The sequence below is a fragment of the Meles meles genome, chromosome 18 (genome assembly GCF_922984935.1).
Source record: "Meles meles chromosome 18, mMelMel3.1 paternal haplotype, whole genome shotgun sequence".
NCBI lineage: Eukaryota > Metazoa > Chordata > Mammalia > Carnivora > Mustelidae > Meles > Meles meles.
The window spans coordinates 36,692,845-36,710,228 of record NC_060083.1 but is presented as its reverse complement, the minus strand read 5'-3'; the positions used below and the strand labels follow the sequence as shown (position 1 = coordinate 36,710,228).

The 17,384-nt window shown below is 38.2% G+C and overlaps 1 non-coding gene across 1 annotated transcript; it reads right to left on the bottom strand.

Moving 5' to 3' along the window:
* Positions 1 to 16,971: 16,971 nt before the first annotated feature.
* On the bottom strand, positions 16,972 to 17,075 carry LOC123930325. Its single transcript, XR_006816045.1, has one exon. It is a non-coding gene; the product is annotated as a U6 spliceosomal RNA (small nuclear RNA).
* Between the last annotated feature and the right edge of the window lie 309 nt (positions 17,076 to 17,384).

The following is a 17,384-nucleotide window of genomic DNA, read 5'->3' as shown; positions in this document are numbered from 1 at the left end:
CCTAACTTCTACTCTAAATTTTCCTCCCTTACCAAGAGAGCAAGGCAAGAAGGACAAGTTCAGACATGATAAGCTACTAGTTTAAAATCGGTTTTCTTTGCAGAGATTAAAAACAAAAATATCCAATATATAAGTACAAAGGGTAAATAATAAAACTGGATGAATGAAAAAGCAAAAACCTGAAGATAAAGCACCAATTTGAGGCTTCCACGGCAAAATACATCCTTTTTTCTTGCTCAATGGGTTTCTCTTCTAGGTATATATAACATATTATAATAGTATTTATAGAATTGCTTTAAATCGAGCTACATTTTGTTAGAAAAGGACATGTTTAGTTGAACTGGGTTCTTTCATTTCTGTCCTTCTCATTGATCCATACCTGAGAGTATTCTTCCAGAATGTTCTATGATATGTTCAACGATATGTTCACAGAATCTACTGTTGCTACATTTACTCAGGAAGGTGGGGGGGCAAAAACAAAAAACTTCATGGTCAGATAAGTTTGGGAATCACTATCATCTTATTTTTGTAGATTCACAATGCACAGGAGCATAGCCATAAGTGCAAAATTCCACACTAATGTAACATGTTTAATTCTGTGTAACTCAATGCTATTCAAGTATATTTGATTATAAAATCCCTCTTTTCCATTTTGACTGTAATAATTATAAACTTCACAGCCAGTATTCCACAGAAACAATTTCAGAAATGCAAGGTTAATGAACTAATCACATGATACCCATTTATTATGACATATTCATAACTGTCATTAGGCAAAGGGACACATGGCAACTGTAAGTGTTGTAGGATCTATGGTACCACTTAAACAGAAAAGAAGAGTTTGAAAGAGAATAGACTGCAAATTTATGTGTGACTCAAGAGCCTTGATCTGACAGTCCCCATAAATGTGAGGCAGGTTACTCCCACAAGCACTAAGAGACATTTATCAAGCTACCTACATTGCTCTGCGGAGAAATAAAGGACATAGCCTTTGCAAATACAGCAGTATTATCATAGTATTCCTCCCTCCCCCCATTTCCCTTCCTCTAAGAATGAATACTTTCATGCTCACACATTCCGTATGCATTCATTGAGTTTCTATTGGTTAGATGGCATTACTCTAACCACTGCAGACACCAACACAACAGCATTATTTCCCCACCTTCCTGAACCCCACAATCTAGTAGAAAAGAGACAGGGCTGCCCAAGCTTTCAATATAATGTGATAAATGCTGGGTAGGGGTTAAGTACAGGCTGAGACGATTATCGATGAAGGCCATCTAATTCATCCTGTTTACATCAGGACAAATTTCTAAGTTTGCTTGTTCAGTGGCAAATGATGAGTTACATGCAGCAAACAGATGAGAGGAATTAGTAGTTTCCAAGCATAGATGAATTCATAGGAAACAGTATACAGACACAAAAAAACCCCACAGCGCATTTAGCATAAAAAAGAAAAAGCTTGGTATGACTGACCAAGATATGAAATGTGCGTTTGTGTTCACATGGGGTGTGTGGGATTGAGCAGTGTGGCTACCGAAGTGGGCATGGATCAGATTATCCAACATCTTTTTTTTTTTTTTTTTATCTTTTACGTTTTTGTAAATTCATCTGAGATAGAGAGAGAGAGTATGAGCAGGGGGAGAGGAAGAGAGAGAAGGAGAAGCAAACTCCCCACTGAGCCAGGAGCCTGATGTTGGGTCAATTCCAGGACCCGGAGATCATGACCTAAGCCAAAGGCAGAGGCTTAACCATCTGAGCCCCCTACTTGCCCCTATGCAACATCTTCTATAGGACATTAAAAAGCTGGGAATTCTTACTAAAGACTTCAGGCAACTGCAAAAGGTTTTAAGCAGTAGAGATCATACAGTAGCAACGTAGAGAAAAGACAGAAGAAATGAAAGACTGGTGGGGTACCTGGGTGGCTCAGTCCTTAAGCATCTGCCTTATGCTCAGGTCATGATCTCAGGGTCCTGGGATCGAGCCCCACCTCAGGCTTACCACTCAGCAGAGAGCCTGCTTCTCCTCCCTCTGCTGGGCCCCTGCTTGTGCTCTCTCTGTGTCTGTCTCTCTCACTCTCCGTTAAATAAATAAATAAAATCTTTCTTTTTAAAAAAGAAAGAAATGAAAAACTGGAGGTCACTGCAGAAATCTTGGTAAGAAGAGATTAGGAACCCAACCAAGATAGTGAGATAGATGGATATCTAGATAGATACATACACAGATAACACTGATGTAGACACAATAGTAAATTAAGTTACCTAACTTTTCAGCTTCCTCTAATAGGCCATCTGTGAGAAAACACAGTGCATTCTACCAGTGTACTTAGATTTTGAAAAGGGATATTGGGATATAACATTTTAATAAAAATAATGGTGGAAATATTAAGCTTACACTTAGCTATGTTTAGACACAAAACAAGTATTGTATTGTTGTATCAAACACATTTCATATATTATTAATTTTACTTTTCAGACACCTGACCCAAATTTCTGTGTGTGTGTGTGTGTGTGTGTGTGTGTGTGTGTGTGTGTGCATTTAAATGGCAGGCAATTAGACATCAGGTAAATTTTATTACGTGGTTATATTAAAAGCATACATCTGATGTTAATTTCATTTCAAAGCTGCCATGGCTTTTTTTATTCTTGAAAGGTAGAGTCTTTGACAACACTAACAATATGCTAAGAAACTAACATTGATTAGGTTTTTATTGTTTAGCAGTCACTATTATAAATCACGCGTGCACATTTTAGTAGCTTCTACTAAGTATGAAGAGATGAATTTGGGAGGGGTAGGAATAATCCAGCCCTTAAATATTAAGGAAATACTCAGATATTGATTTTCTGTCCAAAAAAGAAATCTGACTCCCTATACTTTTCTCATGTCTAGAGGATAAAAGTGTGCTGCACAGATAATAGAAAATTGTTGTAACTACTTTTTTTTTTTTTTTTTTTGTCTTGGAACATTTGCATGTTTTCTTTTATAAAACAGTCTTCTCCTTCACCTTTTCCTATTTGATATCTATGATTAATGTGTTTTTAGGCTACATCTCATCTGTTGATATTGGGTATTGGTTAAAGGACCATGATGATCTAAGTAAAATCCTTGGTGTTAAGATGGTAGTGCCACCTAAATCTCTCAGGTGGTTTTCAGAGAGATAAATGTATTGATATTGTACACCACAAGGAGACAGAACTTTCTGTTATGATAAAATCCAAGTGAGGGGCACCTGGGTGGCTCAGTGGGTTAAGCCTCTGCCTTCAGCTCGGGTCATGATCTCAGGGTCCTGGGATAGAGCCCCACATGGGGCTCTCTGCTCAGCAGGGAGCCTTCTTCCTCCACTCTCTCTATCTGCCTCTCTGCCTACTTGTGATCTCTCTGTCAAATAAATAAATAAAATCTTAAAAAAAAAAAATCCAAGTGAGATATCCAAGGACAAATGTCTTCAAATTGTGAGGAAAGGTTTTATTTAGAGTCTCATTTGCTTACTTCTAATAATGTTACTGCCTCTTACGGGGCTGGGATTTTTAAGCTGACATAAAGAAAGGTTGAGTCTAGAGAATGTCATAATATAGGGAAAGGTCATAAGCTTATAACTTTGTAAAAATTTACTTTGTCAAGCTGACCTTGAAACTACTGATTATTTCTATTCTAAAGTATTTATTTTGATCACTATTCTAAAACCAGGGGCTTTAACGATCAAAAGAGAAGTGAGTCTCAGTCCCAATATAAAATACAAAGTTTGACATTAGAGTCATCTCTTTCCTTATCAATTATACTAATATACAAATAGGTTATAGATGATCATTTCAAGAGGAAATTCTCATAAAAATGGCCTGGCCTAGGACTGTCTGGAAGAGTCTGCTTATCACCATTAATGTTTAAAGAGAATTCAGGACATTTCATCGTACTAGGATATTTTAGAGATGGAAGGAAGCACTGCCTTTGCTCTCCAAAAGCCTATAATCTATTATTTAAAATGTTTCTGAAATTTTTGTGAAGATAAAGCCACAAGTAAGAGGGAAAAATACTAAAAACTTCATGCATACAATCACAGACACATTACTGATATTCTTTTCTCTAAGTATATTCATGTGATATTTTTCTACTGGCAATATCTCTAAACTTAGTAGAAGAATTGAGCTGGCCAAATCATGACCTAACTTTGACTAATCATTTTAGAGTCCTATGTAATTTTTTAAAGGGAATATGATATTGACTTCATATGCATGATGACAAATACTTCAAGCAATTTCTTCTGCTCATTTTACTTATCCTACAAATGAGTTTTAGATATGTAGTAGAATTCTATTATAAGATAGCTTCTTATAGAAATTTAGCTATAGTTATGTGGCATCAGTAGAAAAATGAGCTGGAGAGTTTATTAATAATATAGATTTCCAGCTTTATCCCCAGAGATTCTGATTCACCAGGTTTGGGTTGAATCTTAGGAACATATATTTTTAACAAGTCCTTCACATGGTTCTGATACAAGTGTCTCTTGATACACACTTTGAAAAACATGATCTAATGAGGTGAATTACTTACTATTTCTGAATCCTCTCTTCTAAGCTCCAGCAGACCCACGTTAATAAGATACTTAGAAATTGGAAATTTGATAGGAAATTTGTTCACCTGAAGTTTTATGTGATTAGAACAATCAAAGAGGCAAGGGACAAAAGGAGTCAAGATCAAAAAAGACTAGATTAGAATTCTGCTGAAGTGGTGACTTCAAATGATAAGAGAAGAGAGAAGCCAAGATCTGAGTATGTTGAATAGTCTGGAGGTTGGAAAACAGATGAAACTGGGAAATTCGGGAAATCGAGTCACAAATAAGGTGCACATGGAAGAACATCTGTTTTTATGCAGTCAGAATGTAACAGCTCCTTAAATGCCTTCAAAGGAAATACAAAAGCCACAAGAGGAAAAGTGTGCTGGAACTCAGTTACTTTGTATCGGTGGTGCCGGTCCTGTATGCTCCCCCTGGTGGTATATAGTGGTAATGAGGGGTGGTGCTCTGTGAATGGTGATAGAACGTGAATGAGTTTGTAGGAAAGGAAACGCTGGACAAATGCTAGTATAGATGGAACAGGTAATTTCATGATACTTGAAATAGGTTCATATTTAAAACAGTATTAAATACTTTTTTAAGGAAGTTCTAGTAAAATTCTGATAAGCAAGAGAAGACTGTAGGCAACATTTAACAGTTGTAACATCGCTTGGATGAACAGAGAGCAAGTGTATTTGTATCTTATTTTGCCTGCATTAAATTTTTAAAATATACTTCCAAACATTTTGTAACATTTATTGACTTACTTCCGTTGATAAAATCCTCTGAACACACCTGAAACATGACATTGCATACTTTTTTCAGGCTCTCAATACCTTTTATTAAAAAAAAAAAAATGTATAGTTGCTGGGCACCTGGGTGACTCAGTGGGTTAAGCCTCGGCCTTCAGCTCAGGTCATGATCTCAGGGTGCTGGGATCGAGTCCTGCATCGGGCTCTCTGCTTGGCAGGGAGCCTGCTTCCTCCTCCTCCTCTCTGCCTGCTTCTCTGCCTTACTTGTGATCTCTCTCTCTGTCAAATAAATAAAATCTTTAAAAAAAATGTATAATTGTTCTCTCTGAATCTTATTTACTTTGACTTAAACATATTTACAAAGTGTTCATCATGTTCCAGGCATTTTTCTAAAGTGTTAAAATGCTAACACATTTCATCCTTGTAACCTCCCCTTGTGTTAAGTACTTCTGTTCTTCCTTGTTTTATAGATGAGCTCATGCACAGTGAGGTTACCTAACTCATTTAAGATCACAGATGCAAATCTGTAGAACTTGATTCAGCCCTAAGTACAGTGGTTCCAGCATGCATGCTCTCAACTACATTACTATTCTCTTTCTCCTCCCTCGATAATATGGTAGTTCTCAGTATCAGCAAATATTCATTGAAGAAGGTGGAGATTAACATAAGAATTGTGCTTGACAGCAGAATGTTCTCAGAGGGAGATCTTATTTGGAGGGAGATCTTACTTGGAGGGAGATCTTCTTGGAGGAAGATCTTACTTTTCATCCTCTTAAAGGTAGAATGACCACATGAATTGCTTTTATCAATGAAACGTGAACAGAAGCAGGAAATGTCACTTCTGAGCACAAGTATTTAAGAGCTTGTATTAAATTCTACACCCTCCTTTTACTCTCCATGATACATGTTTGGTCGAAAATACCATAAGATCAAAGTAAGTTAGAATACAGAGCCACCATATAGAGTACAATTGCCCTGGAAAGGTGTCCAGTATAATTTGTGTCAGCAAGAAATAAACATTTGGTATATTAAGCCACTGAGACTATTTCTTCATGTGGTATAACATAGGTCAGTAATTCTCAACCAGGAGTGATTTTGACACCCAAAGAATAATCAACAATGTCTAGAAATAGTTTTGATTGCCACAACTGGGGAAAGGATTTACACTGGCATGTAGTGGATAAAGGCCAGGGATGTTGCCAGATATCTGACATTGACCATACAGACTTCACAATAAAGAAGTATCTGGTCCAAATAGTGCTTGAGATTGAGAGAGCTGATCTAGCCTATTCTAACACACGTGACTGCCTCACAGTAAGCATGAGAATGTGTGAAGCAGCTATAATGAGGATCACCTGTGATGATCCCGCACATTACAGTGAGACAGTACTTTAAGCTACACATACCATATTCTCTTCTACAGGTAGCAACCAAGTGCAGTTTACCCATATGACTTCCCCAAACCTTCCTTCATAAACAAGCATTATTCATTTTACTTGGAAAAATCCCTATGTGCTGTCTGTCCAAATCCTCCGAGTTTGTTTTTGAAAGCAGTCTGGCTCCTATGAGACCTTGCACAATTGCAAATCACCAGTCACCAGCACAACATACTGGGTTAAGTAAAGTTGGCAGCCATGGAAGATACATTTTTCTCCTGTGACTGACTCTTGTCAATTACAATTAGGAAGGTAAATTGCGCTTGGGGAAAAAAAAAATTTTTTTTTTTAAAGGGAAACCTATCCAGTGCTCTCTGGCACCTGAGATTTATTTTTATTTCCACTGTTTCTGAAGAGGCTGCCTAATGCCTGCATTATAGAAACCAACGGCTCATTGAAAAATGGAAAAGAATTGAGCCACTCTCTTTGGGACCAACCCAAAGGAAATGTTCTTGATGTAGCATCTATTGACTAATACCCAAAAGACTTCTATGAAACACTGCTTCTACAGCTTCAAAAAGCGGAAGCTCCAGGATTTTCAGGTATCAAGAACAGCTCTTGGCAAACTTTTTCTGCTAAGGACCATGTAGCAAATATTTTAGATTTTTGTAGGCTGCACAGGTTTTGCTGGGATTACTTAACACTGCTGTTTTAGTGCAAAAGTAACCAAAGAAAACTAAAAAACTAGTGGTTGAGGATGCTTTCCAACACAATTTTATTTGCAAAATTAGGTGGTACCTTGGATTTGGCCTGTGAGTGGTAGTTTCTGACTCTTGTTTTAGAGGATATTATCATCCTAGAGGTGACCTTCAGTCTAAACTTCTTTACAACTACCAAGTCTAAGCAGAAGACATGCGAAAAGAAAAGAACAAAGATTCACCTGATTTCTATTATGTGTCAGGAACTGGGGCAGGGATGTTAGTTACTAAGCGTCCTACAATGCACAGGACAGCCCTGTAGAACAGAGAATTATCTGGACCAAAATGTCAACATTCCTGATGATGAGGCTCTACCTTGCTATAGAATGTGGTCGAAAATCTGGCAGCATCAGTTCAATGGGCAGTGTGTTAAAAACAGGAAATCTGAAGCTCCATCAAGATTCCTGAATCAGAATTTGTATTTTAACAAGACCCTCGGTGATGTCTTGGCATAAGTAACATAAGCCCCAAGAAGATAGTAACATTATTGGAAAATGAGCATCAGAAAGATCAAACAGGTTTATCTAACTGGTAACAGTTTGCGAGAGGAACTTGAAGCCATCTTTCTGACTTCAGAGAATGCATTCTATCTGTTGGGCCAAATCACCTCCATGACCAATATCTAAAAACAAAACAAAACAAAACAAAAACTATCTTTAAGTCACTGAAATTTGGGGGCACCTGGGTGGCTCAGTGAGTTAAAGTCTCTGCCTTTGGCTCAGGTCATGATCCCAGGGTCCTGGGATTGAGCCCCAAATTATGCTCTCTGCTCAGCAGGGAGCCTGCTTCCCCCCATCTCTCTGCCTGCTTACTTCTGATCTCTCTGTCAAATAAATAAATAAATAAAATCTTTAAATCACTAAAATTTCAGCTAGAGTTTAGGTAGTATATACTTGAGATTTCACATGTAATTTTACACTTATATTTAATGATTTTACATAAATTCATGAACACCTACCATATTTGCCACTACCTTTTCCAATGAAGAAAAATGAAAATCTTGTTTTCATGGGGAAGATCTCCCTAACCCTTCAGGAACCACTTATGATTATTTGTGTAATGAATGAATACAGAACCTTAGGTGCTATCTGTTAACAAGAAGTGGAAAAATCAAAGTCGGAGTCAGATGGATTCAAGTCCAAGTTTTAACTTTGTGGCATTGACCAAATTACTTAACTGAGTTGGGGCTACCCATTGTGTGTAGTGTTATTGTAGAAACACAACTAGGTAACAGTGATTAGACATAACTTTCTGAATGTCTCATGTGGGCTGAACTGCTCTCTCCCAAAGGAAAATAATGATTTGAAAGACTCCCTTAGACAATAGCAACTTCTCGCAGAAAGAGTTTTATTTTAAAAGTAACTATCTAAGGCCTCCCTGCACCTGTCCTGTTCAGGGGAAAATGCAATGTCAGTGCTTATATCTAATGAACAACTTTGTTGTGCAAGGAAGATCCGTTTATAGTCACCATCCATCTTGCAATAGGACTTGGAACACTGGGACACAGTTCACCATGCCACAAGATATGGTGTAGACATCAGGTTTTATGGGGGAACTTTATAAAGCCAGCATTAACAAAAAGAGGAGAGGAATGATTCCTTATATCCCTATAAAGCTGGCGAGAGGAACTCCAGAACCAGAGTATTCTACTGGTCATGTCAAGAGTAAATCATCCAGGAAGAAGAGAAGCTCTGCTTCTATGCTGCTTTCTTTTCTCATGGAACAAACGTGAAGGCAAATTTGTCAGTGAAGAAAAAAACCCTCTACATGGGTATCGGAAGCCTGTGTTTAGATGCCAGCTTTTTGCAAGAACTGTATAGTAAAGCCAGACAAATTCAGGAGACCTTTGGGCCTGAAGAATATTGAAGCTCCTTCGGTCAGGACAAGTTATTGGTCCTGGGAGGTGTTCAGTTCACATATGTCCATCCCAGCCCCTCAGCCAGATGGACAGGGGCATTCAGGTCCCTGATACCTCATTGTCCAGGATCCTCAAGTGAGTCACTAAAGGCAATTTAGAGAACTCGGTTTGTTGTATCACAGACATCATTTCAAGCATCAGACATGCAGCATCTGAACTAGTATCGTTGGACAAGGTAACTTCCAAAATTTTTCAATACCATCAAACAGACAAGTATTTCTTTCACTGCCACATACTGCTCTTTAGGGTGTCCATGAATAAGCACTTGTAATCTGCAGAAGGGCCACTTACCAATCTATTCAGGTGTTCCCATGCATTTCCTTTGCAAAATAAATTGAAGTAGTGTTTGTTCAGTTATTCATTCATGTATAAGCCAAGTATCTTCCCAAATATTTGCAGTGCCAGGCATAGTGATATGCATTGGAGATACAAAGACAAAACTGCATCTCTCACTATGAAATAAGAAATATAGCATGCATAACTTGCAAATTTCTCTAGAGGTCAAAATGAGCATGAATTAGAGTATTATTTTAAAAAATCAATAGACCCCATCAAAGAATGTAAGCATAAATATATATTAACATTTTTTGCATATTTATCTATTTAAGTTCTGAGTGCACATGGTGGCTTTAAAAATAGGTACAATGGGGAGGGGCACCTGGGTAACTGTCATTAAGCGTCTGCCTTCGGCTCGGGTCATGATCCCGGGGTCCTGGGTTCGAGCCCCACATTCAGCCTCCCTGCTCAGCCGGATGCCTGCTTCTCCCTCTCCAACTCCCCCTGCTGTGTTCCCTCTCTGTGTCTTTCTCTGTCAAATAAATAAAAATCTTTTTTAAAAAAAACAGGTAGAATAGGATATACCTCGTATTAGCTCTTTCCACTCACCTCTTCTAGGAGTACATAATATGTGCTATCTATGAAATTTGTTAAATCAATCATAAATATGTTGACCACTGAACATGCTGTCAGTGATACCATACTTTTAGTTTTCAGTGTTGGATTACCAAGGATTATACTAATACAGATTTCTTCCTACTTCTTTCTACTACTTTTTAAGTGTCAATCATTAATTCACTTTTTCAACAAATGAAATGTTACCCGTTGCCTAGGTCTTTTTATTTTTTTTAATTTTTTATTATGTTCAATTAGCCAACACATACACATCATTAGTTTTCGATGCAGGGTCCAACGGTCTTTTTAGAGACCTATTCTAGAAGTCCTGCAGTGTTACTTTTAAGTTCTTCTTGCTCACAGTAGCATAGTGGCTGAGTGAGGCCACCTATTCAAACTGGCGAAAGGAAATCTACGATTCTATTGAAACCATGACCCACATAGTTCAGGTTCAAAGAGCTGCTTAAGTTGAAAAAAAAAAAAAAGTCCAGCAATTAAAACCTAAATTTGAAAAAAAATGCTTAAAAAATGTTTCTTAAACACAGTAAAGAGCACATGTGATCCTCGTTTAAAAATCACTTTCTTTTTTGTGTGTATTTCCTTCATTTGCGCAGCTCCCTGCTGCCTCTTTCTTCATGACTTCCCCTCTCACCCCTGCCCCAAATACCCCTAAGTAGCCCTAGCCTTATCTTTCTATTGCTCTTTTTTTTCTTGCTACTCTATGATAATTATATATATATATATATCTCTTTCCCTATTTTGTCAATGTTGTGCCCCACCCCAAGTTTAAAAAAAAATAAAGACATAGTCTGGCAGTGATAGAAAGCTTTTGAATGGGAATGGGAATATGCAAGGCTCAGAAACAAAGGAGGCAAAGTTGGGCCCAGTCTGGGGGTCAAAGAGAAAGAAAGACTGGGGCACTCATATGAATTTTACCGTTCCATAATAAAACATGCATTTTTTTTTTTTTTTGGACTCTGAGAAATGTCCTCATTTGAACGAAGATTTTGGAAGAGCACTGGAAAAATGTTTGGTAGCATTTAAATATTATGAGTCCAGCTTAGTCACTAATAACATTATGCATCTACCTTTTTCCTGTTCACTGCTGGTTAACCTTAATGTTTCCCAAATTAAATAATTTTATTTATTTTTATTTTTAAAAAATATTTTATTTATTTATTTGAAAGAGAGATAGAGATCACAAGTAGGCAGAGAGGCAGGCAGAAGGAGAGGGGGAAGCAGGCTCCCTGCTGAGCAAAGAGCCCGATGCGGGGCTCAATCCCAGGACTCTGGGATTGTGACCTGAGCCGAAGGCAGAGGCTTAACCCACTAAGCTACCCAGGCACCCCAATAATTTAAAAAAAAAAATAAGGTTGCTATCTGCCTTTTGGTATCATATGGCTTTGTACAACCCAAGTGCTGCGTACTTATCCAATCCAAGTAGCTAGACTTAATCACTCCTATGACAAGAAAACAACATTGGAAAAAGGAGCAAGGAATAGGTCTGTCTTGAAAGACATTTAACTTCACTGTCAGGTACAGAGGTGATCTGACCACCAGTGGAGGCTGGACAGAGTAGGCCTCAGCTGGCTATTGTTCCTGAAACCTGGCAAACTGGCTACCTGCTATGATTTCTCTCCACTGGATAAAAGCATCTCAGTGGCCTAGGACCACTATGATTTTACCGACGAGGCAGTCATTTTTCATTGGGTAATATTTACCTTTAGCTATAAGAACTTCATGAAACCTTTGCACATAGCTCTTTTAGTATACATACATGCGTCCTGGGTGCAGGCTCACTCTCACACTCGACCAGGATTAACTTCTTTTCTTTCCTATGCCTTTTGATACCTAGACTAGAATAAAGACCCTCCCTCTTCCAGTCCAGAGTCTACCCTACTTTCTTAGGTCAGGATGTATAAGACTTCTTGCTCAGGAAAATTCCACCATATTTCTGGTGTATGAAATAGCCTGTATATACACCTGTCACTCCTCAATGCTCGATATTAATCCATCTTTGAGTTCTACAGGATTATTTCAATTCCTAGGACAACAGTAGGTACTCAATAAATATTGAACAGAGCAGAACTGAAAGTTACAAGGAAGATGGCAGTCTGTGGAAGCACTTCATACCTTGTTAGCTAATAAGAAAGAGACATCATTTTCTAGCATTTCCCCCCCAGTACTTTATAGACTTTGTGGAATAGCAGGTACAAATGTTATGAACTATAATCAAAGTGGTAAGTGTTATAATATTTCAAATCTATAAACAATGTTCACTGAGCAAAGTAGTGAATGATTCATATTGGGAAGAAGAATAGACAAGGTTTCCTAAAGAAAAGGACAAGTGTGGGTCTTGAAGTTGGAGCTGCCTTTTGTTAGGTTCAAAGGGCCTGATGTGCAAGTGGGGTGCATGGAAAGCACATGGAAAGAGAGGGGAAGCAGTTTGAACAGGCACGGACACATTAATGACCATACTGTAAGGAGATAACAACCTCAAAGTGCTGCTGTCTCGATTGAAGAAGCTAACATACCCAGAAGACTCTTGACAGCAACTCAGAACAGGAGCTTGGGGACTGTTGAATGAATCTGTGTTCAATGACGTGTGTCGCTTCCCCACGTCCCCAACTCCTCCCCTTTTCTGGCTGTAGCTCTCAGTAGTAAATGAAGGACGAGTGGAATTTCTATATATCTGCTTTTAAAAACCAGAAAAGGTATGGCAGATCACAAAGCCGGCTTTGAAAGAACACAGGGTTTGAAGCGTGTGATTGAATCGGAATACAACAAATGGTTGAAAACTAGAGCACTGGAATGACTAGGGTTCCTGCAAAAAGAAAGAGACTCAGTCATACAAGCAAGAAATCGATTTTAAAATAAGACTTGGAGGCTCGCCTGGGTGGCTCAGTAGGTTGAAGCTTCTGCCTTCGGCTCAGGTCATGATCCCAGTGTCCGGGGATCAAGCCCCTCATTGGGCTCTCTGCTCAGCGGGGACCCTGCTTCCTCCTCTCTCTCTGCCTGCCTCTCTGCCTACTTGTGATCTCTATCAAATAAATAAATAAAATCTTTTAAAAAATAAAATAAAATAAGACTTGGAGAGGGAAATTTTATTTAGTATGTATATGTTGACCCAAAGAAGACTGTAATTCTATTTTTCAGGCCAGATATTTAAGCTGCATTATTTAAGTGCAGCTAATAATAACAAAAATTTTATTTCATTCTTTAGCTTCTTAGCCTATGGACTTGAAGAGATATAGCCCACTGATGTTTCAAGTCAAGAGACTCTAAATATCTTGTTCAAATGTTCTATTATATATTGTTCCTATATACTTTTTATTGGGAAAATTATTCAGTGAGAAGAGAGTACAGTTATCACAGACCCCTTACCATTTAAAATTATATATTAGAATGAACAGATCATACAGCTGAAATCATCTAGTTAGCTCTCCTAATTCTGATGCCTTTAAAGTCCCAGAGTACATGCAGAAGGTAGAGTTCATCTCTTTTTAGTCAGTTTATATTATTCTACTCAGTGTCCTTGGAAAATAAAGTGCCCTCTTTATGTGGATTTAAATGTGTACTCAGAATAGAAAATTGCATGTGTATTCTGTGGAAACAAATAGCATTCTGCAGTTAAATACATTTCTTTGTTACTATGCTCCACACATAAGTACAAACATTCATTTTGTTTTAAAAATATCCCTCCATAAATGGCATTTTTTTTTCACCTGTAGTGTAGTCATAGGCAAGAGCCAGAGTGGAAAGCTTTCTACACAAAATGTTCTTTATTCAAAGGCAATAAGGTATATATGTGGTTATTTTGCCAAACTGTTTTACGAGACTTCTGTTTTTATCCCAGCTCTATGAACCTCACGGAAATACTTTGCTTGGTGCAGAGAAAATTCCGATTTCATGCTTGGAAGAATTTTATCAAATATTTATGGACACAAAATATTTAGTCCTGCTATGCATGCACATATCATTAACACACATACACGCTCATACACACTTTCAGTCCTCGCTCATCCTGATCGAGATAAGCAGCTGAAAGCTATTTCACATGAATTATCCAAGAGGACATTTTTCGTGCAATAAATGTAACCTTTGCACCCTGCTCTTCTCAAACCCAACATGGACATTTAGTTTACAGTTATAAGTATCCCAGGAAAAAAAAAAAAAAAAAAAGATAAAATGAGTGCATGGTACCAGTCAAATATTTTTTAATTAGCACCTGGGTTTAGCTACCTGGTTAATAACTGGTTAATGTGGGGGCATAGCCTTCCAGGTTCATGCATGGCTACAGCTCACACATGTTCAGTCACTGATGCAATGAATGGCGAAAAGCATGAGGAAATTGTGATGTTTGGGTAAGAACAAGGACATCAAAAATATCTGAATGTAGGGTACCTGGGTGGCTCAGTGGGTTAAGCCTCTGCCTTCAGCTCAGGTCATAATCTCAGGGTCCTGGGATCAAGCCCCACATTGGGCTCCCTGCCCAGCGGGGAGCCTGCTTTCCCCCTCTCTCTGCCTGCCTCTCTGCCTAATTGTGATCCCTCTTTCTGTCAAATAAATAAATATACATATAAAAAAAAATGTGCCCATGACTATTATGTCCTGCTCATACCTACCACATTAGTGGTCTTTATAGTGCAGGATGGACACCCTCAGTCTCAGTGTCCAGTGGGCATTTGAAAATCCAAGTCCTTGTGTCGCACCACAAACCTACTGAATGAGAAGCTCTGGGTGTGGAGCCAGGCCATCTGTGGTACACCAAACCCTTCAGGTAATGGTGGGCGAGCCTCAAATTCTTACCTAGAGGCCACTGACTTCAAGGACTTCTTGTGAATACCTCCTTAAAAATTACTTGAGGGGCACCTAGGTGGCTGCATCAGCTAAGGGTCTGCCTCTTGATTTGGGCTCAGGTCACGATCTCGTGGTCCTGGGATCAAGCCCCGCCTCAGGCGCCCCACTCCGCAGGGAGTTTGCTTCTTACCCTCTCCTTCTGCCCCTCTCCCACCCCTTTCTTTTGATTTCTTTCTCTATCTTCTCCCCACTGAAATAAATAAATGAATCTTTAAAAAATATTACTTGTACCCAAATCCCTGCTTAGTGTCTGCTTTGAAGGTAATCCAAATTAAAACATTGCGTTTACGTTGTGACAACACACACATAGGCATTAGAGTCCTAAAAGCAAGCTAGTAACAGTCACAGCAGAGTTGTTTGGAAATAAAATATATTTTTGCATGTTTGTTTTTCTTACTTGAATGTGAGTCTTTTAAAGGCAAAAGATAACAGGTATAATTTATCTTTCTATCTCCTAGGCCTATGAAAGTGCCTGGAAAATAATAGATCTTCAAACAATGTTTGTGAAATTAATATATAGATGGATAAAATTGATAGCTTTTTAAAATTTAATTAATGTTGATGACTATAAGGATATCAAGGGTTACAGCTGAATCAACAAATGCTCCGAGTTGCCAGTAAACAGCTCTAGGAACCCCAAGTCAGTCACCACCTAATAAGAAATACATATAATCATAATGCCACTGAAGAATATGTAAACTATTTCTGAGAACTGACAGTGAACTGTGTGTGTATAGGGATTCCTGTCTTCTGAGTTCAAGTAATGTATTGCTGTGTTTGACAGAAATGCTGTTTTGTATTCATACTGGAACATTTGTTGCTGAAAATGTAACTGTTTGAAGTATTTATAAAGTTATTATTCACATATGAACTGAGATTTCAAGGTTAGAACCATTTATCCCCATGGAGAGAAGATATAAATGAAAATATTACCAAAACTCACAGTGTGGATGAAGGTCATGGCAACATTGCTGTGTCAAATAAAGAAAAAAAAAAGTAACTTGAAATTATTTTCTGTAAATGGGAATGTTCCCATTGTGAGAAGCTGGTTATTTCTACAGTACAGTCTGTGTGGTGCAAATCTCTATTCACTACCTACTAGTTTTTATTTTTATAACACTTTAAATGGGTACAGTAATTTATGGTTGGTGCCCAGGATATCTCTCTTAGAGAGATATGTCTTAAGAAGAAAAGTATTATTATCTATATTTCTTCTCGTGCATTAATTTTCTTTTGGTTATTGCAAACATTAAAGGGAAATATATGGGCAGTATAATTATCATACTTAATACTTTCCAGAAATACTGTATATTGAATGTGAAATAGGCTAGGGAACTTATTAGGCAATTGCTAAAACTTGCAGAGCTCCACCACATCTATTTTTTCTAAAGTATATAAAATCAATTGAAACTGAATTCTTTCTAGTGAAACTTGGGACAGTCTGAGTCTCATTTATTCCAAAGATAATATCCTAGGCTCTGATCTAGAGATGTTTTGTGGAGAATGAACAGAAAGAGGCCAGTGAGATCCATTATTTGGAATTTAATCAGTTTAATTCCTCATTCTTTCTCCTGTGGCTCCGGTCCTTTGCATCACCCCTCATCCCTTCTTATTCATTTTTCTTGCACACCTGTAGGAAAGCATATCTCTCTGCTGCTCTGAGTATCTTCTCTACTGTTCCACCTGCAGAGAGGTTTTCATCTTATCCTACATCCTGGACATGACCTGGCCTCTGTATTTTACCCTCTTTTTTTTTTAAATTCAGTTTAATTTAATTTTAAATTCCAGTATACTTAACATACAGTATTGTATTAGCTTCAGGTATACAATATAGTGATTCAGCAATTCCATACATCACCCAGTGCTCAAAAATATGGAATGCTTCATGGATTTCTGTGTCATCCCTGGACAGGGGCCATGCTAATCTCTGTATCATTCTAATTTTAGTATATGTGCTGTTGAAGTGAGCACTTACCTTTTGTTCAAAAAGGTATGGGCAAGTGACTTCTCACCTTAAAAACAACAACCAAGGGGCACGTGGGTGGCTCAGTGGGTTAAGCCTCTGCCTTCAGCTTGGGTCATGATCTCAGTCAGGGTCCTGGGATCAAGCCCCGCAAGGGGCTCTCTGCTCAGCGGTGAGCCTGCTTCCCCCTCTCTCCTGCCTGCCTCTCTGCCCACTTGTGATCTCTCTGTCAAATAAATAAGTAAAATCTAAAACAACAACAACAACAACAAAATGGTAGTAACATCAGATAAAGTATGTGTTAACTAACCTTATTG